Source organism: Nothobranchius furzeri, chromosome 6 (assembly GCF_043380555.1).
Source record: "Nothobranchius furzeri strain GRZ-AD chromosome 6, NfurGRZ-RIMD1, whole genome shotgun sequence".
Classification (NCBI taxonomy): domain Eukaryota; kingdom Metazoa; phylum Chordata; class Actinopteri; order Cyprinodontiformes; family Nothobranchiidae; genus Nothobranchius; species Nothobranchius furzeri.
In genome coordinates this window covers 34,757,644-34,780,966 of record NC_091746.1, presented here as the reverse complement: position 1 = coordinate 34,780,966, position 23,323 = coordinate 34,757,644, and positions in this window count along the sequence as shown.

The window sequence follows — 23,323 nt, the reverse complement described above, 5'->3', positions numbered from 1 at the left end:
AAAGTCCTTCACCTTCTTCACTCGTGTCCCTCTCATTTACACACATATATTCTGTCTTGCAGCAAATAATCTTCCATCCTCTCTTTCACAGCACATATCTCCACCTCTCTAGCTGTGGCTCTCATAAGATTTGATTTCATTATAAACTCCAACATTTTACATAATGTATTCTAAGAAGAAAAACAAATCATTATTCTAGGACAATGATCAAGAATATTAACCGTTTTCCAACCATGACATCTCCCTCTTTTCTTTCCTCTAAAGTATACAGGTCAGGTTTAATTTGATAGTTTTACATAAAGGACCAATCAGGAGGCTCGCCTGCGTTGGAGGTGCAGCAGTAACTGTAGGCTGTGGGACTTTAACCCTCTCAGGCTCAAAATATGTTTTGATAAATGGACGAACAACTAAGTCCTTCAGGAGTACTTCTGAGTTAAAAAAATGCTCATGAAGTACGTATGTGAAGTAACCAGGTAGATAGGTTTAAATGTTGCAAATCTGCAACGCCTGCCTCCAGAGGGTTAAAAGTATTGTAAAACTTTAGAACACTGAGCCTTTCACAGTATATCTAAAAAATCTTTGTTCGTGAATAGTTTCCCCTGCATCGACCAGTGCAACTCATGAGTCAGAACTTCATGTCAAATGCACACAATTAAAATAAAACTCTGATGTCTAACACAATAAAAGCCATCCTGCTGCTTTTCCATACGTATTTTTAGCTTCTAAATTGCATCTAATTTAGCAATTAAATACTTGGAGAGACGTCAGCAGGTCTACCTGGAATCAAAGCACATTTGTAATTAGCTGCCAATTCAATATGGTGCCATGGGCAGAAAGCAAAAGTTTTTATTGGCAACGCATTGATATCACATAGAGTTCCTCTCAGCATGATGCCAAAGCCTTTCACTGACTATAAAATTATTGTCTTTTTAATCTTGATGTAGCACACACATCTAACTGCAGGCTTCTGTTGTAATCATCACACAATGGCAGCAGAACACATTAACATAAACATCAGACTCACTTAGGGCGGGGCTCTGTGGAAAAGTTACTATCAACCAACATCTTAGCCCTTGTAGATAAGATGTTGTACAGCCTTAGTTTGGAGAAGCAGAGATCAGCTGTAGTTGAGCTAGCGGCTAGTCACAATAAAGCATCTTCAACGTGTTTAAAGTTTTAAAGTCAGAAATAAATATGGTTTAAAACTTTGTTAGATAATGTTATTAGAACAGCAAATCAATGAAAATGGCTCTCACCAGGCAACAATATGAATCTTCATCAGCAGTGATGGGAATTAGGGCTGGGAGGATCGATCTAAAGTATCGATAGAAACGATCTAACGTCTGTATTGAGTATTTATTAGACACCAGCGTGATGATAACAATTCAGTTTCTTCTAGCCTGGCAAGCCATGACGTACTCAACGCTACAAATGTTGGTCAATGAGGCAGTCGACCAAACTCCAACAAAGAAGATGCAAAACACATCCTTTTCCTAAATAAACATTAGTACTTCTATCTGACCTTGACTCAAACAAAAGATAAAGTCACAATAGTCCAAACTTGGCGATGGCAGCATTCCACAATTCTTCTGGGGGGAGGTGTGTGTGTGTGGGGGGGGGGGGGGGATATTCGTTTCAAGACCTTCACTGAAGGCGAAGCCACAAAGGACTTGTCCAACTCTCACTCCAGCCTACCATCACTCTTAAGCGAGACACCACGATGCTCAAACTCATCCTCTTTCTATCAAAGTCTCAGAGTAACTCACAAAATATTACTAAAATGAAACATCATTTTGTAAAACTACTTACATTTCAAGCACTTTATTACAAAGTAAGCTCTTGTGAAAATGTAACATCTTCACTGATATTTGATTTAACTGCCTTGTTGAAGATCTGAGGTCTGCAGGGGGGTCGGTTTGATAACTGCTCAGTTTATGAGTTAATCTAGTTTAATTGCTGTTGCCTTCCAGGCGACTGTGTGAGATTTACGCTGTGAAGGATGGAAATGGCAGCAGTCTAGATAAATGGTAAAAGCTCCTGCCAATGGCCACTGTGCAAAATTATGTCCCTCAGATATGTTTAAGCTTATTTTATTGAATTAGGACTCCTGGTCCGTTCAGAACCCTGAAGTGAAAATGGAGTTTACTATGCAACATGGATGCATGGACATATGTGGAAGTGTGTAGCAGGAGATTAGAAGCCATGAGGCCTTTCCTTTCTGAAATAAACTGGATGACTTCATTTAAGATGTGCTCATCCAACCAGTAGAATGCTACAAAGAGCCGCGTGCAACTCCCTCATCGACTCAAATTTGGCTCCACAGATCAAAGGAGCTGCAGCAGAAACTCAGAGCTCTGATCTGCTTAAAAACACAACTCATTCAGATGGAAGATGAGCAAAATAAATAGATAACCTGAGACTCTGTCTGCTCTTCTGTCAGTCAGTCTGTGTTGTGTTTACATGCAGCAGCACAGCTGATTGTCCTGGTTTTAACCAACTTCAGGTGACATGCATTAAAATCACAAAGGAGGTGACTCTGTCTTATAGAACGGAGCGAGGATGTCATCAATTAACTGACTTTCTGATTCTTTGCTGTAGGAAACAGAAATGTTATGCCAACATGTTAGAGGGGATCTACCTAAAGACTGCTTGCTTAAATGAGTGGGATTATTCTAAAGAGGGTTATGTATTAGATCAGGTAAGTTGTTTAAATGGATTAATCTGCACAATCAGAAGCTTCTGAGGAAATTTTAAATGATAATTTGGATTTATAAAATGTGTAAGACTGTCGATGCACCAAACACAAACACACAAGCAGTAGTTGGTGAGGAGTTGAACTAAACTGAAAAGAGGTGAAAACAACATGGAAAACAGTGAGCCAGTAAGACAAAAGTTGATGGAAAACCAGGAGTTTTAAAGTTTAGTCGTCACACACACTGATGTGTGGTTAAATGGGTTCTCTGCATTTGACTCCTCCCCTAGGGTGTCAACAGGTGTCAGAGATGAGAGGTGAGCGGCAGCAATGGCTTCACTCGGGAACGATCTGGTGGATTAACCCTCCATTCCAACCCCTTGTCAAGAGGTATGAAGTAGGAAGGAACTGAGTCCAATTTTTAGTCTTTGGTATGACCCGACCATGGATTTGAATCCACAATCTCCAGTCCCAGAGCAGAAACTCCTGCTACTAGACCAGTGAGCTGGTTTTAATGCTGGGAAGGCAGATTACACAGACAGGTGAGCAGATGACTGACAGGTGTGAGGGGAGCTAAAGCATCTGACAGGAACAGCGGGAAAAGAACACAATAGAATCCATTGACTTAAAAAAATAATCTAAACGTATCCTAATTTCACAAATCCAGCTAAAATGGCAAAAATTGTGATAAAAAGTATTAGAAAAAAAAGTTGCCGAACTGAAAACCAAACACAATAACAGATGATTATTGACAATCTTCCACTGTGTCAATCAACCACCAGCAGCTGGAAGTGCATTCTGGGATTGGTAGAATTCACTGACGTTTGTATATTTCCTGCCTGGAGCAAAGCATCAGCTGATTATTCTAGGAGAATGATCAAGAATATTAACCGTTTTCCAACCATGACATCTCCCTCTTTTCTTTCCTCTAAAGTATACAGGTCAGGTTTATGACTTCATGGGATTTTTTACAAGTAAAATTAATTCTATTAGAAACAAAATCTTTAGCATCCTCCCTAATGCGATTTCTTCTTCCTCAGTGAGTGAGGCAGCTTCAGAGGTGACTCTAGAACCTCATCTGTGCTTGAACCGTTTTGATCCAGTTGAGCTTTCAGAGTTATCAAAAATATTAGCTTCATCTAAACCTTCAACTTGCATTTTGGATCCAATCCCAACCAAATTATTTAAAGATGCATTTCCTTTGGTTACTGCCCCCATTCTAGATATAATCAATCTATCCTTAGTGAATGGATATGTACCACAAGATTTTAAGGTGGCTGTAATCAAACCTTCACTTAAGAAGCCTTCTCTGGATCCAGATGACCCAATGAATTACAGACCAATATCTAACCTTCCATTTTTATCCAAAGTCCTGGAGAAAATAGTGGCCATCCAAGTATGTGAGCATTTAAACACTAATGCTCTGTTTGAGGAATTTCAGTCTGGTTTTAGAGAGTATCACAGCACTGAAACTGCGTTAGTGAGAGTTACAAATGATATTCTTATGGCCTCAGATAAGAATCTTGTGTCTGTTCTAGTCTTGTTAGATCTCAGGGCTGCCTTTGACACAGTTGATCACAATGTTCTTTTAGAAAGACTTGAACATGTTGTAGGGATCAAAGGAACAGCGTTAGGCTGGTTTAAATCCTACCTGTCTGACAGATTTCATTTTGTAAATGTACATGACAAATCTTCTTCATACTCCAGGGTTACTTGCGGAGTACCACAGGGTTCAGTGCTTGGACCAATTCTTTTTACTATATATATGCTCCCAATTGGTAAAATCATTAGACAGCATGGGATAAACTTCCACTGTTATGCTGACGATACTCAGTTATATTTATCCATTAACCCTGATGAACCTAATCGGTTGGGTAGATTACAGGCTTGTCTTGAGGACATAAAAAATTGGATGACTCTTAACTTCTTGCTTTTAAATCAAGACAAGACGGAAGTTCTCATCTTTGGACCAGAAATCCAGAAAAGGAAATTGCTTAGCCAATCGCCTGACCTTAATGGCATTACATTAATCTCCGAGAACAAAGCAAGGAACCTTGGTGTTATCTTTGACCAGGACATGTCATTCAAATCCCAGGTTTCACAAGTTTGTCGGATTTCCTTTTTCCACCTTCGGAATATTGCTAAGATTAGAAGCATACTTTCCAGGAGTGATGCTGAAAAACTAGTTCATGCATTTATTACATCAAGACTGGATTACTGTAATTCATTACTCTCAGGAAGTCCACAGAATGTAGTTAAAAGTCTTCAGCTTGTCCAAAATGCTGCAGCTAGAGTTCTGATGAGAATTAAAAAGAGAGATCATATCTCTCCTGTCTTAGCTTCCCTACATTGGCTACCTGTTAAATTCAGAATAGATTTTAAGATCCTTCTTCTCACATATAAAGCTCTTAATAATCAAGGTCCATCATACATCAGTAATCTGATTGTTCCATATGTTCCTAACCGAGCACTTCGCTCTCAGACTGCAGGTCTACTGGTGGTTCCAAGAATATCTAAACTTAGGATGGGAGGCAGATCTTTTAGTTATCAGGCTCCTCTCCTGTGGAACCAACTCCCAGCTTTAGTCCGTGAGGCAGACACTTTGTCTACTTTTAAGAATAGGCTTAAAACATTTTTATTTGATAGGGCTTATAGTTAAAATCTGATGTTAGCCTAAATCTGGACAAGTGGGGGATTACAGGGAGGTGGAGTGTACAGTTGGTAAAGACGGCTCTCCCTTGCCCTGCCTCCAACATGCCTACATCTAAATAGGATAGGTTATCCAGAGTTAACTCTGTAGTTATGCTGCTATAGGCTTAGACTGCTGGAGGACACACTGACCACTTTTCACACTCTACTGCTTTCTTCTACAGTCTGCTCTTTAACTGTACTATTTTGTGCAATTTCAGCTGTAACTTTATTTTCTCTGTAAGTGTTTTTCTCCCCAGAAGAAGCTACAATGACGTTCTGCTGAGCTGTGGTGGCCTCATGGAGGGGGCCATCGACTAGCACACTGCTGCTAACCACTAATACATTCTCTCTCTCCTGATAATAACTTTTTGTTTTCATTGACTTTTGATGTGCTACTACTAGTTTATCCGTTTAATTATAGATCCACTAGGATAAATACAATAAAGTTTATCTTTCACCAAATACAATATTTACTAAGACATCACAATATAACTATAGACACATTACTTGTCTTGTGTGTGTGTGTGTGTGTGTGTGTGTGTGTGTGTGTGTGTGTGTGTGTGTGTGTGTGTGTGTGTGTGTGTGTGTGTGTGTGTGTGTGTGTGTCTGCCTGCTCTGTCTTCTCGATCCCCAGTGAGTCGTGGAGGATGGCTGCTTATACTGAGCCAGGATTCTCTGGAGGTTTCTTCCTGTTAAAAGGGAGTTTTCCTCTCCACTGTCGCTGCATGCTTGCTTAGTATGAGGATTGCTGTATAGTCACTGACACTAGTCAGTGACTTGATGCAATTTGCTGGGTTCCTTATATAGGAAACATTATTTCTGATTGGCTTAATGAACTGTGAATTGGAATGTTTATTATGTGAAGTGCCTTGAGATGACTCTTGTCGTGATTTGGCGCTATATAAATAAACTTGAATTGAATTGAATTGAATTGATGCCTGACATCCAAACACTAATAATAGAAAATCTTTTTGGTGACTTGGCTTCAACACACCCAGCCTCGCATCACAAGACACAGCAAGAACAGCGTGAAGATGGAGCCCTGTGTCGGTTTCTAACTAGACCAAAAGGAGCGTTAGAAGGAGGAAGTCAATAGGATCACATGCGACGGGGAACTGATCTGTTTGGAATTCATCTGAGCGAGGGGCAAATATTGGAAGAAATCACAGAGTCTGAAAGAATAACCGTTCCTGTCTGTAATTAAAGTGGAAACAAGATGCAGTCTGCTGGGAAATCACTTTTACAACAAACTTTCAGGATTAGTCTGCCATGATTTCCCTCTCAACATCCTTTCTGTTTCATGCCCTCCACTCGTCCACACTCTCACTCCTCCTTCTTGTTTTTAAGTGGAGAAGTCTGATTGCTCTTTTCTCTTTTGTCACTATTCTTTTCTCCTTCCCAAATCTTAACTTGCTGCTGTGCTGACCTCTTTTACCTTGGTCTCCTGGCACAAATTCAATTACAGCAAGCACTAGAAAAACACTATTATAATTAACACTGATTAATGAGGTGAAGCCAGAGGATACATCAGTGATCGCCTGATTGGACAACATTAGTCGAGGACAATTATGGTATCACACCCACACTCAGTGGAGGAAGGAAGAACTGATGTGTTGAGACTGAAACCCACAGGTTTACATCCTGCTAAACACAAGTCATATCAGACTAAACGTACAGTGCTTTTCATCAGAACAGATTTAGTTCTGAGTCTGCTTTCAGTAAGACATTTTGGGGGAAAAAACACAGGAGAATCACTAATGTGCCAGGACTACCTAAAATGGCTCCTCTGGGAGATCCACTCACCTGTAGCTCTGCTCACCTGTAGCTCTACTTGCCTGTAGCTCTACTTGCCTGTAGCTCTACTCACCTGTAGCTTTTCTCACCTGAAGCTATAGTTGCCTGCAGCTGTACTCATCTGTAGATTCACTTTCATGTAGCTCTACTCACCGCATCTCTACTTCCAGACAGAGCTCCTCATCTTGTCTCTAAGACTGATTCAGGTGTAGCGTTCACACTTTATAGCGTGACGACTGCAAATTAATTATGACCAATAAGGTGTGATAATTCCATACAATTATGAAATATCAATCTGATTGATCTTTGAATGTTTAATCAGAAGATTATAGTTACTTTTACTTGGTCAGGGACCATGAACACACTTCAAATTAGCCCTCTCAGGCTCAAAATAAGGGTGGGACGTGTCCCCTTCAATATTGAACCAACACCCATTAGCCCCCCCCCCCCCCCCCCCCCCCCCCCCCCAATAACATGGAGAAGAAAAACATTGATTTTGAAATATTTGGCTCACGAACTTTTATTTTGAAAGACACCGCAGACTTCTCACTGGCACAGCCCCTCCCCTCAGGAAGTCAGACAGGCTGGCTGGCTGGCTGGCCGTGTGCAGACCATCGACATATAAATATTGGACAATGGGTTTCCATAGCCTCCAATAACACGTTTTTGAAGAAAAATGGGAGGTGGCCACCACCGCCATTTTGATCGTGTCACAGGTTCCGTCAAGCCCAGACAATTCCACAAAAGGGAAGAGAGGTGGAGCTGAGGGTGGTGCTGTAAGGCTGGGATCAACTGACGACACCCGGTTGAACTAGCTAGCTACAAGCTAACCTGAAGCTAACCCAAAGCTAACGCGGAGGTGGGAGCTAAGCTAATGAAGGTAGCAACCTAGCTACAACCGGAGTTAACTGTGCACAACACCAGAGCTTCTGAGTCAGAGATACGCCGGGCTGACCGCTGGGTAAAACAGGATGGAACACAGAGGCCTCCCGAGAGCTCCACAAGCCGGTAGCTGCACAGCAGACAAGCGCCGCTGCGATCTGAGATGCGCAGAGCTGCCACTGGGGAGAACCGGGTGGAAAGGTTTCCATCCCAGAGCTCCACAAGCCGACAGCCCGCGTAGCAAACAGAAGCTGCGATCAGACAGAGGTGCGCCGAGCTGCGGGGAGGGGAGAACCGGGTGGAAAACAGAGGTCTCCCAAGAGCTCCACAAGCCGATAGTCGGAACCCAGCTCCACCAACATGTTATATTTCAACCCATTTTCTAAAGTGCAGCAATATGTTAAATGCACTGGGTTTTACCCTATTACATTTAAATTTCATGGTTAAACAGTACATGTTAAAATCTAAGCTCAGCTTGGCAGTGACCTAAAATACATAAATATAATTTTACTTACTGAAAAAAATGAAGTGGTGACTCCTTGGATGCTCTATTCGTGCAATTAATGCCACAGCAAGTCATTTTGTCCAACAATTGCACTAAAAATATCCAAAAAAGAATACACACACACAGAGACTCAAAATCCCGGAACAGTTTCCAAGCCAGACCGAGGCTCTACTGAGGCCTTTCCACGGAGCTAGCTCTGCGGTCACATGGGTCTGATGCTCATTAATTATACAGAATTTTAGGCTTTTAATACACTTAAACAGAAGAGTGAGAAAAAAATTCACCCCCCTCAGAGTTGTCATGAGTGTAAACTAGATAATTTAAACAAATACATGTTTTGGTACCAGGCTGTAAACATGTTTATTTCTGCTGTGAAATTGGTATTTTTAACATGGGAGTCAATGAGGATTGCTCACTTCTGACACCAGCCCCCAGCGGATGAGGGTGGAACTGCAATTTTTGTCACGTCCGCATTGGCCTCAAGTTTTCACCCGCATTGTGGGGGCTTGGTGCAGACACAGGTGTCAGAGATGAGACGACAGCAGCAGCTCAGCGAGTTCTTTCTCATGAGCAAAAAAAAAAAAAAAAAAAGAAAGAAAGGAAATGTGAGTTGGTAATAATTTTGTCCAAGAGGATAATTGTATTTTTGGTCAAACGTTAGACTGGCTGACTAATGTAAACATCTTGCTAGGTAGCATTAAACATTAAACAACACTACTAGTCAACAAAAAAATGGTGAATTTGACAGTAACAGACAAAAACCATTTGACATGAAATAAATAAAAATAAGTAGAATCTCCACTTAAAAATGGAGTTTGTAAGTATGATTGTTGCTTGTTTGTGACATTCTCATCAAATTTTTTAAAACCTTATTCATGTCATTTTTTTTTCATGTAAGCGATCAGCCGAAGTTCAGCAGAAAAATGATGATGAAGGTGAGACAGGGAGCACAAGACCTGCTGAGGTGCAGGTAGGTGCTACAGTGAAGACTGAGATTTTAGATGGTTGATGATGAGAGGACGATTCGAGCATGATAGCAAGTGAACACGGCTAAATAATACTATAACTAGCTTGATTTTCATGTTGCACTGGTCTTCTAACAGTATTTTTTACTCCTTATTCATGCCCACTGTTTTTATATTAGAGATCAGATGAAGTTCAGCAGGAACCTGCTGAGGGTGAGACAGGGAGAGCCAGACCTGCTTAGGTGCAGGTAGGTGCTACAGTGAAGAGTGAGATAATTTTAGATGGTTGATGATGAGAGGAAGATTTGAATGTGATCATAAGTGAACAGTTACATTTATGTAATCCCATAACCAGTGATGGGCAGTAATGCATTAAAAGTAACGTGTTACAGTAATCCAATTACTTTTTTCGAGTAACAGGTAAAATAAGGGATTACAATGGCAAAAAAATAATTTAACTGCCGTTACTTTGGTGCAAGCAAGCTACGTTACTATGTTACTTAGTTGAGCAGAGTGCGTCTCCTGACGATGACGTATAAACACATGCGTCGTCCGTGATAGAAAACAACAGACGAAAACAATGGAGCGTGACAGAGAGCATGAGCGTTCGGCGTTTGATGGTTGGAAGCATCGCTGCTACTTTCAGTTTGATTCTGTAAAAAATGACTAAAATATTAGTGTCCGCTGCACACTTTGCGTTGGAAGGAAACTTTTATCTGCAGCGAAAAACTCAACTTCCAACCTCAGCAAGCACCTAGCTAACCGGCATAGGAATGTGAAGCTCACTGAGAGCCCGACTGGCATCACAGCTGCAGCTGCTAAAGTGGATTCTACATCAGACGGCCCTACTGCTAGTAAACAGGTGAAATAGATGTAAAACCCGCCGGACTTGGTGCCGCCAAACTGAAAAAGCTCATTGCTGGCTATGTAGTGGACGAGATGTTACAGATTTCCACTGTGGATTCTGAATCATTCTGACGCATCATAGACAAAATTCCAACTAAAAGTGGTGTCAAACTACCCCAGAGAAAGTCATTCTAAGTATACCTTGAGTGAGAATATGACATCATGAACTCTAATTTGAAGGCAACACGTGAAGAGGTAGATTTCGTTTCCAGTACTGTTGACATTTGGACGGTAAATAACAAAAATTTCTTGGGTGTAACAGTTCACTGGATTAATTCCACTATACAGTGCAACAAGGCAGCCCTTGCATGTAAGAGGATTAAAGGCAGTCCCACATTTGATGTGATTGGAGCAGAGATTGAAGAAATTCATTCCACCTATGGGATGCATGGCAAAGTTGTTGCCACGGTTACAGATAACGCATCCAACTTCGCCAGAGAATTCAGAGTGTATCAGTCCTGTGATTTGGAGTCTGAATCTGAAAAAGAAGATGATGAAGATGTCATAAATGTTCTTTCAGCCCCATCTACTGACGGTAATTCCTTGAACCGTCACTCCTCCTTGAACCGTCACCTTATCGTGGTGGAGGAGTTTGAGTGCCCTAATGATCCTAGGAGCTATGTTGTCTGGGGCACTTAGTGCCCCTGGTAGGGTCTCCCATGACAAATTGGTCTTAGGTGAAGGGTGAGACAAAGAACGGTTCGAAGGATCTTTCATGGCGGCTAAAACGAAGAGTCGGAGTACCCGGCCCGGAGGGTTACCGGGGTCCCACCCTGGAGCCAGGCCTGGGGTTGGGGCCCGTGAGCGAGCGCCTGGTGGCCGGGCTTTCGCCCATGGGGCCCGGCCGGGCCCAGCCCGAACCGGATACATGGGCTCGTCCAACTGTGGACCCACCACCTGCAGGAGGAACATGAAGGGTCCGGTGCAATGCGAATCGGGTGGCAGACAAAGGCGGGAGCCTTTGCGGTCCAATCCCCGGACAAGAAAACTAGTTTTTGGGACATGGAACGTCACCTCGCTGGCGGGGAAGGAGCCGGAGCTTGTGGCAGAGGTTGAGCGGTACCGGCTAGATATAGTCGGACTCACCTCGACACATTGCATTGGCTCTGGAACCCGAGACCTGGAGAGGGGTTGGACACTCTACTTTGTTGGAGTTGCTGCGGGTGAGAGGCGGAGGGCTGGGGTTGGCTTTTTGTTAGCCCCGAGACTCTCTGCCTGTGTGTTGGGGTTTACCCCGGGGGACAAGAGGGTAGCTTCCTTGCGCCTTCGGGTCGGGGAACGGGTCCTGACTGTTGTTTGTGCTTATGGGCCAAATATCAATTCAGAGTACCCACCCTTTTTGGAGTCCCTGGGACGAGTGCTAGATAGTGCTCCATCAGGGGACTCCATTGTCCTGCTGGGGGACTTCAATGCTCACGTGGGCAATGACAGCTTGACCTGGAGGGGTGTGATTGGGAGGAACGGCCCACCTAATCTGAACTCGAGCGGTGTTTTGTTATTGGACTTCTGTGCAAGCCGCAGTTTGGCCATAACGAACACCATGTTCGAACATAAGGATGCCCACCGGTACACTTGGTACCAGGGCAGCCTAGGTCACAGGTCGATGATAGATTTTGTAGTCGTATCATCTGACCTGCGGCCGTATGTTTTGGACACCCGAGTGAAGAGAGGGGCGGAGCTGTCAACTGATCACCACCTGGTGGTGAGTTGGATCAGATGGCAAGGGAACATGCCGCGTAGACCTGGCAGACCCAAACGCATAGTGAGGGTCTGCTGGGAACGCCTGGCAGAAGAACCTGTCAAGACGGTCTTCAACTCCCACCTCCGGCAGAGCTTTGACCACGTCCCGAGAGCAGTGGGGGACATTGAGTCCGAGTGGGCCTTGTTCCACTCTGCGATTGTTGAGGCGGCTGTTGCTCGCTGTGGTCGTAAGGTGGCCGGTGCCAGTCGTGGTGGCAACCCCCGTACCCGCTGGTGGACACCAGAGGTTCGGGGAGCCGTCAGGCTGAAGAAGGAGGCCTACAGGGCGTGGCTGGTCTGTGGGTCTCCGGAGGCAGCAGACAGGTACCGGATAGCCAAGCGGGGTGCAGCAGTGGCAGTTGCCGAGGCAAAATCTCGGGCGTGGGAGGAGTTTGGTGAGGCCATGGAGAAAGACTATCGATCGGCTCCAAAGAGGTTCTGGCAAACTGTCCGGCGCCTCAGGAGAGGAAGGCAGCAACTCGCTCACACTGTTTACAGTGGGGATGGGGAGCTGCTGATGTCAACTGAGGCTATAGTCGGACGGTGGAAGGAATACTTTGAGGAGCTCCTCAATCCCACCAATGCGCATTCCGAGGAGGAACCAGAGCTGGGAGGCCTGGGGATGGACTGTCCGATCTCGGGGCTAGAAGTTGCTGAGGTAGTCAAACAACTACACAGCGGCGGAGCCCTGGGGGCGGATGAGGTTCGTCCTGGGTATCTCAAGGCTATGGATGTTGTAGGGCTGTCATGGTTGACACGTCTCTACAACATTGCGTGGTCATCGGGGGCAGTTCCTAGGGAGTGGCAGACCGGGGTGGTGGTCCCCATCTTTAAGAAGGGTGACCTGAGGGTGTGTTCCAACTATAGGGGGATCACACTCCTCAGCCTCCCTGGAAAGGTCTACGCCAAGGTACTGGAGAGGAGGGTCCGATCGATAGTTGAATCTCAGATAGAGGAGGAGCAATGTGGTTTTCGTCCTGGCCGTGGAACTGTGGACCAGCTCTATACCCTTGCAAGGGTGATGGAGGGGGCATGGGAGTTTGCCCAACCAATCCACATGTGCTTTGTGGATTTGGAGAAGGCTTATGACCGTGTCCCCAGGGGCACCCTGTGGGGGACGCTCCAGGAGTATGGGGTGGGTGGCTTTCTGTTAAGGGCCATTCAGTCCCTTTACCAGAGGAGCGTGAGTTTGGTCCGCATAGCCGGTAGTAAGTCGGACCTGTTCCCAGTGAGGGTTGGACTCCGCCAGGGCTGCCCTTTGTCACCGGTTCTGTTCATCACTTTTATGGACAGAATTTCTAGACGCAGCCGTGGTGTGGAGTGTGTCGAGTTTGGTGGCAGGAGAATCTCGTCTCTGCTTTTTGCGGATGATGTGGTCCTCCTAGCTTCATCCAGCTCTGACCTTCAGCTCTTGCTGGGTGGGTTCGCGGCCGAATGTGAAGCGGCTGGGATGAGGATCAGCACCTCCAAATCTGAGACCATGGTTCTCGACCGGAAAAGGGTGGCTTGCCACCTCCGGGTCGGGGGAGAGGTCCTACCTCAAGTGGAGGAGTTTAAGTATCTCGGGGTCTTGTTCACGAGTGAGGGTAGGAGGGATCGGGAGATCGACAGGCGGATTGGTTCGGCGTCTGCAGTGATGCGGACGCTGAGCCGATCTGTCGTGGGGAAGAGGGAGCTGAGCCAGAAGGCCAGGCTCTCGATTTACCGGTCGATCTACGTCCCAATCCTCACCTATGGTCATGAGCTTTGGGTAATGACCGAAAGAACGAGATTGCGGATACAAGCGGCCGAAATGAGTTTCCTCCGTAGGGTGGCCGGGCTCAGCCTTAGAGATAGGGTGAGGAGCTCGGACATTCGGGAGGGACTCGGAGTAGAACCGCTGCTCCTCCGGATCGAAAGGAGCCAGTTGAGGTGGTTTGGGCATCTGGTCAGGATGCCTCCTGGACGCCTCCCCGGGGAGGTGTTTCGGGCATGTCCTGCCGGCAGAAGGCCCCCGGGTCGACCCAGGACACGTTGGAGAGGTTACATCTCCAATCTGGTCCGGGAACGCCTTGGGGTCCTGCCGGAGGAGCTGGTGGACAAGGCCGGGGAGAGGACGGCCTGGAGCTCCCTAGTTGGGATGCTGCCCCCGCGACCCGGACCCGGATAAGCGGAGGAAGACGAAGACGAAGACGAAGACGAAGACAATTCAGAGATCAGACATACATAGGCAAAGACACATGGCAAGAATTGGTGACTGTGGCCATTCACAACCCTGAGTCATGCTACCTTAATAAGTTTAGCCTGCCTCCACATTACAGGTGTGCATCACACACCATTAACTTGATTTCAACAAGTGACGTTGAGAAACATCTAAACTCCAGTGCAGAAACCAAGAGTGTGTACAGAAGCAGCATGGCAAAGTGCTCTGCTCTTTGGACTAAAGCAAGTCGATCGACATTAACCGCTGAACAGGTGGAGGAAATCAGCCGCAGGAAGCTAATGGTTCCTACATCCACAAGGTGGAATTCCCTGTATGAAGCAATTTCAAGAATCCTCTCTATACCCTCAAATGAACTTAATCCACTGTGTGTAAAACTGGGAATCAAGTGCTTTACTGAAAATGAGTATCAGTTCTTGAAAGAATACATCAGTGTGATGAAGTAGCTCTGGACATCTTGCAAGGATATGAGTGCACTTATGGGGCTCTACTACAACACTCACAAGCCTGATGTCAAAGACACTTGCCCTGAAGATGACTTCTCTAAAATGACAGCCACCCTTCCAGATGTTATTGTCAAGGTAAGATTATAAATTAATATTTTCATTGGATGGATTTAGAAATCTCTTCATTTATTTATATATTTTCTACACCCTACATGGAATATGAATGTTTCACTGTGTGTTAAGTAGTATTTACAAATTTTAAAATGATAGAATAAAAAACCTAACCTAAAAATAATTACTAAAGGTGAACATTAATCATGATATCAACAAAGGATTAAAATAAAATGGTCAGATTAAATAAAAATGAATGACTCTCATACAAAACTATTATCACAATAATCTAAAAGAGAAAATAATTATGAATATAACATATGATAAAATATATAAATTCTTAGATACATCTTATTGTATGTTACAGGCCATCAAGGCTCACTTTAATGCTGTTCTGGAGAGCCAAGAAGGACGTCTTGCAGCGGCTACCTGTCCAAAGTTTAAGCTGCGTTGGCTGAGAGATGAGTGTAGCCGAGTGCAGGTGAAGGATCTTCTGATTCCAGAATGTCGTACAACTGCTGCTGCTGCAACTGCTGATGATCCCCAAGACTCCCAACCTCCAGCCAGTCCAGATGAGATGGACTTTTTTGACTTTGAGATCCAACCCAAAGAATCCTTCTCAGCAGGAAATGAAGTAACTGACTCAGGGCCGGCTTTGGCGACAGGCGACACAGGCGGCCGCCTGGGGCGCCATCTGTTGGATAGGGCACAAAATAAAAATAAAAAAAAAGTTTATTAAATTTGTGTTTGTAATATGAAATGCACTCTCTACATACTCAAAATTCCCCTCTGAAATGCAGTAGCGGTTTTAGGCACGGGCAGACAGGGCAGTTGCCCGGGGCGGCATTTTTTCATGACACAACAGGGGCACACAAGCGCGGAGTAAAAAAAAAAAGGAAATCTGCGCCGCACCGAGGTTTTCTATTATCTGTCACATGACAGTGTCTGGATTGGAAACAGCAAGTTGGCGCCCCCTGCAGTTGCAGACGCTCCTGCTGATTTAGAACGTTCACGTGCTCCGTGTGTCTAAAGAACAGGAAGGGGAGGGGTGCTGCAGGGGAATTCACCTCTGCGTCTTTCCCAAATGAAATGAGCGTGCATGGGCTGAATCAACTGTATTAACATGGCTAAGTCAATCACATCTTAACGTTCTTCCATATTTCATTCATAATATCATAAACACAGGCCTATCATTCTTTCAGGTTTCTCTGAATTGTGTGAAATGGCCGAATAAAAAAAGGAAAAACAAAACAATTTTGTGGTCACCCCCCCATCAAGGTCAAATTGTTTAGTCCTGACTAAAGGAAACTTGCTGAGTCAGGAGCCAAACAGAAGAGAGGAACACAAAAGGCTAAAACCACCAGGTGCCCAATTCAGGGGGAAAAAAAGAAAAAAGAGCAGAAAGATAAAGGTATGTAGCTCTCATGATGCATGTTTTCAATTTTTTGAACCAGTTAACTGGGATTTTAACAGTTAAATGTGGTCAACTAATTGCTAACAGAGCTAATAGGGCTGAAATATTGAAACGAATATTCAAATGGTTTGAAAAAAGTCCTTGAATCGTTTTTTACTGATTCAAACTAGGATTTGTTAAATGCTCACTGCAGCCCGTGGCCTGCCTGAACAACAGCAAACACATGTTGATCATGTTCACATAACAATAAATAAAACAATTCTACAAGCAGAAGAAAACACCCCAGTCACCACTAACTATCCTGTTTATTTATTGCAGATGGCTGCACTGATTATTTTTTACATGATTTGTTCTGTAAAAGTTGGCATTTTTGGTAGTCTACAGTTTTTTATGTCAGTTTACATTACAATTTCAGAGGCAATTGTAACGTGAGGAAATATGGGTTTTCTGTCACAATGGTGGTGTTGGACGCAGCTGGGTCATAGCTGGGTCGCTGAGAACTTTCACCCACAGATTAAGACCTGAACGCCAGCGAGTCTGGGAGGAAACCATAACATCAGCCACCTGCAGTCTACCAGAAGATGTGTTTACATGAGTTGTACCCAGACCAAGTCAAAACATAAAGTTTAAACTTCTTTTTCGTGATTTTAATGTTAAAATAACCATTATCATTTTGCTCATTATAAATGTGTTTAATCAAATGAATGACTAGTATGCTTTGGGGTAATTATAATGGATTAATGAATCCACACTTAAGTAGATAATGTTGAATGTGTGGTACTGACCTTCACACTCAAGCACACAAACATTCACACACACCCACACACATCTGCCCACAGTAAACTCCAGACACATTTGATGACGCACATGTTTTGCTTTGAGAAGAGAGGTTTTTGGTAAGTTTTCAGTTTTATGATTCAGTTCGTGTTGGACAACGGGAGAGAACAGACCTGAAAACCAAAGGGGGGGCAGAGCCTGTTGGCTCGTTCTTCCTCCCTTTCACGCTGTTTCTGCCAAGCCAGGCAGAATAGCTGAATCGCGACTTCTAACGCAGACTCATTACCGAGTCTTTTGATTTCTGAGTGAATTAACTTAAGAAAGCGCATCGATAAAACGCTCTACCATCCACGTGTACCGAGGGCAACTCTGGACCGGTTCCGTTCGACACCTACGTCTCCTGTCAGCCGCCGGTGTCATCTGGATGAACCACAACATCCTCCACGGCCCGGATCCGAAAGAGGGTCCACAAGAGTTCGGTGAGACAGAGCACGGTTTTAGCGTTTGATGCAGTTCTCTGATAAGACCTAAGTTTATCCAAACCATCACTTCACTCAGACACCTGTTCTTCCTGAAGCAAAATCAGACTCACACACGCATTCATGTCACAACATTCTCAATCTTCATAAATTCACCAGAAGGTCTATTTGAGCAAGAACAGCATATAAACTGTTAAAAGATTGTCCCACAAAGTTGCCAATGTGATTGTTATTTCCTGTTTGTCAATCTTCAAAATCATTAGTTTAACTTGAAGAATTAAAACTTTTAATCCTTCAAACTTGTTTCCTCATTGAACTGAAACACAGACACTCAGATATTATCGGCAGTTTATGGATGAAAACAACCTTTGAGTCTTCTGAACAATATAAAATTTGGTTATTGATTTATTAAAATTAATATTCCGAATTAATACGTAGCATGGTTTCTCTTTCATAAAAGAGCATAAATCCATAACGCTACATTTAATGGCGAGCGTATCCAGTCTTCTATATCTGCGATATGTCTGCTTTCTTACATCTAAAAGCTACAAACAACGCTTTTCTCTGTGTTTCACTTTGATGTCTTATTTTGAAATTAACCGGAAATTGTTCCGCTGAAGTCACTCTTCCGGGAGGCGTCCTGGTGGAAACTTGACCGGGAAGATCTCCGATCTCAAATTGACCGCAAATTACAGACCTAACTTTGATTTATCCCATCTTCGCCTTCGGAGCGAACGTGTGAGTTGTGCTTTTGACTCAATTCTGTCCATTTTGACGCGCCGCCGCGTCTCTAGTCTAACCTCAGGTCGGAAAGCTACGTTTCCGCTCTGACCATTGCTGGGTGAGCTACCGTGAGCAGCTTATCCTCAGTTCCTAAAATTATCACTAAATTCTCCGAACCTCAGAACCGAGACTAAATTCTCGGACACCTTTCGTCTCAGTGTGTTGACACTGTGGGCGAGCTATTGTGGAAAATATCTCCATTGCTTGGGCGACTTATAGAAACCGAATCTGAACGGAATGCTCGGTGACTCCTACCGTAGCTTGATTGCTAGGTAAACGTCGTAAAGCGAAGCATGGCCGTCACGCGTTACTGCATTCAGATTGCGTGCGCTTTTTAGACGGAATGCTCGGTGACTCCTACCGTATCTTGATTGCTAGGTAAACGTCGTAAAGCGAAGCATGGCCGTCCCGCGTTACTGCATTCAGATTGCGTGCGTTTTTTAAAGTCCCGTTAGATTGTCAAACCATTTCTGACACAGTCAGTCTGTGTCCTCACAAAACCCGCATTGGCGGTGGTTCTTGTAAATCGCTACAGTGTGTAGAATCTACAGTTTGCTACGGTTGTCCGTCTGATAACAACACGGCAGCGTAGGGTTTATTATTTTTTTATTTTTATTTTGGACCAGTGGACGGGTCGGCTTTCACAGCCTCCGTTGCTCGGTTCCATGCCTTTTTCTTCCATCTTGTGAGGTTGTGTGTATTCATTTCTCTATCAACAATTCCTTGTTTTACCCTGTGTCATAAAGTTAAGTAGGCTACGGACAGTCCTTGTTTGTGTGAGACATATTAAGGAATCTGCCCGGAGTTTTACGTCGGCTCAGAAGGTAAAAACGCGAGTTGCTCTGAACTTAATGGGAGATGGACGAGACACGACAAAATCTTTCTTGCACTGTTACACCTGGTGTAAGGTTCTCTGACGTTCTGCTTCCAGAACATGCCAAGACGCAGGAGACTGTTCACCGGCCGAGCATCGCTGGTCCCTCCGCCCGCCCAAACGGGCCCGTTTTAGGCGGGTGCCGCCGGTCGGGAGCAGTGGGGACTAGGGGCTGCGGTTCGGTGCCAGCTGCTCGGGGTCGGAGGTGGTTCTGGTCTGCAATTCATGACGTGAATTCATGCAACATGCTGTTTACAGTCATAACGCTTTTTCTTTACTTTTATTTCTTCCAGGGGGTCAAAAACCCACCATCAATATCAAGGTTTGAAATAAACAACACTTTCTCTGCTGCTTTTAGGCTGAATAAATCTCTTGAGCCTATGGTTAACCTCTCTGACAAACAGGTTGTGCTTAACCCTTTGTTTCCTAATGCTTCTCCTCTGTGATCCATGTTAAAGGCTGAACATCTCTCCAGCATGGATGTGAAATCGTCAGGCTGTGACCCACCACTTCAGTCAGAGGTCTGTTTTACTCGTCAGTCCACCTCATGCACAAACCAGCTTCTTTATCGGGGCGTGATGGAAAAGTCAGCCGCCGTGAAACACTTGTGGTCTCCGGACGGAGCTACCATGCCATTTAAGGGGTTTGTGCCTGGACATCTTGACCTTTATGTGAATGACCTTGTCACTTTTCAGTTTGTGACCTCTGCTAATACGGTGGCCAATTCTTTTCTCCTTTCACAGGGGTGTGACTTAGTCTCGGGCCTCTGTGCTCTCTTTCCTGTGATTTCTCTTACAGGTGACCACGACGACACGGAAAACCCTGCGGTTTCCAGCAGTCCTGTGGTCAGTGGCGATATTAAAGGTGGCTCGGTGGTTGCTGCGCACACCTCTCTCACGGGCTCGGGAAGGCAACCCGGCCCGGGAGGTGTAGGTGCGTGCAGTGATGCTATGCTCGGGGCCCCTCCTGACAAAGGGGGGGTGCTGAGTGGCTCTGAGTTTTCCGTTGCGGACTTCAACCGGTTCGGGGGAACGCCTCCTCCGAGCGGGCGGGTCATTGCAGAAATCGACACTGACCTTCCACCAATTCAGCTGACAACATTGACCTCCGACCCGGAGTTAGGTGCTGCACCTTCTACGGGGCGGAGTTCTAGTCAGTCTGTAAATACTCTGGTTAAACCGGGTTTTTCTGATTCAGTGTGGGAACCTCCATCATTCTTGGGAATAAAGTATTCTTGGCTTCAGTTTTCAGGACAGACCATGTTCCTAAAGCTAGTGTCATGTCTGTATCTGATTCTAAACATAGCTAGGTTTGCTTTGACACCCGTGACACAACCATCCTTGGATCACTCCTTTTCAGAACCTCCAAGTCCAACACCTCCAGGTCTTTGGACATCTGAACACCTACTCTTTCAGCACGATCCAGGTGACACTGTGCATCTTCTTGGTAATAGGGCTTTTAAGAGCTTAAGAACTGTTTGTTATGCTTCTCCTGTCTCACAGACATGGCATAGGTTTGAGCAACAAAAGGGGGGTGGAGAGCCTCCTCCTGCTTTGCGAGCATCATTTTCGCATTTCCAGTTCACTACTATTTCTGATCACAACAAAGTCGCCTCCGTAAAGCTGCAACACAACTTTGAGCAGGTAAAATCAGGTTCTGATCTAACAGCTAAACCATCAGCTTCACTCGTGTTCCGGACGGAACCCTCAGGTAAATTCAAACAAGTTTCCCTGTGGGTTCGTAACACAAGATACAAACAGTTTGATAACCAAATCGCTTATGAGCCTGCTCCCACAGATACGTCCAAACTCGTGTCTCTGTGGGTCCGCAATACCAGATTCAAAACTCTATTCTGACCGACTCTATTCTGACCGGATTCTTTTCCACTGACTGGTGGACCGTTACAAATTCTCTCGTTTGTGGGATGAATTTTTAACAAATGTGATATCCTTTGGTTTTTTTTTTTCAGGATACCTGCCTCCAGCCAGGGTCCTGTTACTAACTCACATCTTTAGGGATTACTAACCTACTGATTTACATTTTTAGAACTGATTTACATCTCTATCTTTTTATTAGTGCTTTGTGTAGCATGATTATATTTGATTACAAATTTGGTTTTATTTTGTTACTATTTCCCTTAAAGGGCCACAAGCCAATTTGCCCTTCATTTTCATGATTATTTCTTTTATATATATGCCTTTAATTAATGCAGCCTGCTGAGTCTCACATATCAGTTAGGATTTACTTTCTTTTATTTGTGTTTTCTCTGCATCACGTTTTTACATGACACGTAGAACAGGGTGCAGTACATTTCTTCTTTAGATAATTCACAAAAGGCATCCACATTTTCCCAGAGGCACCCATAAAATAGGTTTTGATTGATTTCTTTGTTTTGCATCAAATGCTATCTATCGTGTGGGCTGTCTCACTTTGTCTCCTTCTCCGAGCTCGTATGGACTACGTCCCATCAGAGGGGTCGTCTTCACCATCCTTCAACTGGTTTCCTGTCGCATGGGGCTTCGGTCGTGGTTCGAGCGGTGTCGAGGTCGTCACTGGACTTCGCCTGGACTACGCCTGAGGAACACATCACCTGCCCAGCTCCGTGTGACACACGAGCTGCTTATCCTTTGAATACCTTTGCATTATTGCTGATGAAAATTAACTGCTATTGAAATAGCTCTGCTTTCAAGATTCCCTAAGTGGATTACTTTACAATGATTGCAACAGTTTTGGCCTTAATCATCTGATCAGGATAGACTCCCTTCTACACGAGACCTGTGGTGACGCTTCATCGTTCCTGCCTTCATCTGGGATGTCTACCTTCACGAGTACATCACGTTATTGTGGTTGTGACGTCAGGTGGCCTCTGCTTGACCTCCATGTCGTCACAAAAAGGGGGGAATGTAACGTGAGGAAATATGGGTTTTCTGTCACAATGGTGGTGTTGGACGCAGCTGGGTCATAGCTGGGTCGCTGAGAACTTTCACCCACAGATTAAGACCTGAACGCCAGCGAGTCTGAGAGGAAACCATAACATCTGCCACCTGCAGTCTACCAGAAGATGTGTTTACATGAGTTGTACCCAGACCAAGTCAACACATAAAGTTTAAACTTCTTTTTCGTGATTTTAATGTTAAAATAACCATTATCATTTTGCTCATTATAAATGTGTTTAATCAAATGAATGACTAGTATGCTTTGGGGTAATTATAATGGATTAATGAATCCACACTTAAGTAGATAATGTTGAATGTGTGGTACTGACCTTCACACTCAAGCACACAAACATTCACACACATCTGCCCACAGTAAACTCCAGACACATTTGATGACGCACATGTTTTGCTTTGAGAAGAGAGGTTTTTGGTAAGTTTTCAGTTTTATGATTCAGTTCGTGTTGGACAACGGGAGAGAACAGACCTGAAAACCAAAGGGGGGGCAGAGCCTGTTGGCTCGTTCTTCCCCCCTTTCACGCTGTTTCTGCCAAGCCAGGCAGAATAGCTGAATCGCGACTTCTAACGCAGACTCATTACCGAGTCTTTTGATTTCTGAGTGAATTAACTTAAGAAAGCGCATCGATAAAACGCTCTACCATCCACGTGTACCGAGGGCAACTCTGGACCGGTTCCGTTCGACACCTACGTCTCCTGTCAGCCGCCGGTGTCATCTGGATGAACCACAACATCCTCCACGGCCCGGATCCGAAAGAGGGTCCACAAGAGTTCGGTGAGACAGAGCACGGTTTTAGCGTTTGATGCAGTTCTCTGATAAGACCTAAGTTTATCCAAACCATCACTTCACTCAGACACCTGTTTCTTCCTGAAGCAAAATCAGACTCACACACGCATTCATGTCACAACATTCTCAATCTTCATAAATTCACCAGAAGGTCTATTTGAGCAAGAACAGCATATAAACTGTTAAAAGATTGTCCCACAAAGTTGCCAATGTGATTGTTATTTCCTGTTTGTCAATCTTCAAAATCATTAGTTTAACTTGAAGAATTAAAACTTTTAATCCTTCAAACTTGTTTCCTCATTGAACTGAAACACAGACACTCAGAT